This window comes from Capsicum annuum, chromosome 2, assembly GCF_002878395.1.
Source record: "Capsicum annuum cultivar UCD-10X-F1 chromosome 2, UCD10Xv1.1, whole genome shotgun sequence".
NCBI lineage: Eukaryota > Viridiplantae > Streptophyta > Magnoliopsida > Solanales > Solanaceae > Capsicum > Capsicum annuum.
In genome coordinates this window covers 54,630,859-54,632,275 of record NC_061112.1, presented here as the reverse complement: position 1 = coordinate 54,632,275, position 1,417 = coordinate 54,630,859, and the positions used below count along the sequence as shown (strand labels likewise).

General features: G+C 34.1%; 1 pseudogene; it reads left to right on the top strand.

Moving 5' to 3' along the window:
• The first annotated feature begins 404 nt into the window (after positions 1 to 404).
• Positions 405 to 1,187, top strand: LOC107857782 (annotated as a pseudogene).
• The last annotated feature ends 230 nt before the right edge of the window (positions 1,188 to 1,417 follow it).

Here is a 1,417-nt window from a genome sequence, read left to right as displayed (position 1 = left end):
GACGAATGCAAAAAGTTAGGCACTACCTATAGTATAGTTACTATTACTATCATGTATAATTAAGAACCTAACAAGCAACATACATGTAAAACCACACATTCACCTGTCTTCTCAACCATAAAGATATGCTATCATCAACATATTTTAAAGAAAACATCACATTTCTTTTACCACTTTCTCTCTGTCTCTCTTATAATTAAAAATTAATATATATACAAGAGAATTATACATGACAAGTCTCACTTAAATTAAAGAGTCTCATTTAATTCAACTTTGTTTTCCTTTTGTTGATGCAGCTAGCTAGCTTATTAAAATTGACATACGCAAGAAAGAAGAAGAGCTTACTTGTCCTTCTCATGCTCCAGTCCCACCATATAGCCACCTTCTTATCAAGCTTTTTTAAGATGCAACCTTCTGGCAATTACAGCCCCAATATTACCAGTTCCTCTTCTTACTTCAACATAGATATTCCATCTCCATAAATGCAATACAAACTCGAATTTGTCCAATATTTTGATGACCTTCATTTCTCCCAACCCCCTCATGATCAGTATAATCTCGATACCAGTATTATGGTAGAAGAAGATTCCAACAAATTAGACAACCAAGAAGAAGAAGATCATGAAGAATTAGTACTAAAAAGAAGCAAGAACAAGAAAGATGTATGAGCAGTACCACTACTAGTACTATGCGAAGGAAAAATAAAAAGTGTGCAACTGGTGCTGGTTCTTCAAAGAAAGATAGACACAACAAGATTAACACAGCTCACAGCCCTAGACACCGAAAAATGAGACTCACTAAAAATAGCTCGCAAATTCTTTAATTTGCAAGACTTACTCAGGTTCGATAAGGCCAGTAAAATAGTGGAGTGGTTATGAGTGGCTACTCATAAAGTCAAAATCAGCAATCAACGAGCTCGTTAAAAAAATAAACAAAGAAAAATGGAACAACACTATATCAATTAGTGCATCGTCTCCTTCAGAGTCGTATCAACAACTAATAGTACTAATAATGTTGTTTACAAGCAATAGAAGAAGAAGGTTAAGTCGATTCGTAGGACACTATTTTATCCAGTTGTTGCAAAGGAATCAAGGAATCAAACTAGGGAAAGGGAAAGGGATAGAACAAAAATAATGAATATCCTAAATAATAAGAATAATATTGGTGAATCGATGAACGAGCAGTAGAAGAACAACAAGATGAACAACAATTTGCTAATGAATCGAAATAGGCCTCACACGGCTTCACTAGACTTTGAGTTGGTGTTTTGAATAAGAAAATGAGATGAATAACAAGGCAACAATGCTATTGAATCAAAAGAGCCCCACACGGCTTCACTAGACTTTAGATTCAACAATACAATGCTAACAAGATTACTAATGCTCTCAAATTTCAACAAAAATATAATGTGTAAGTA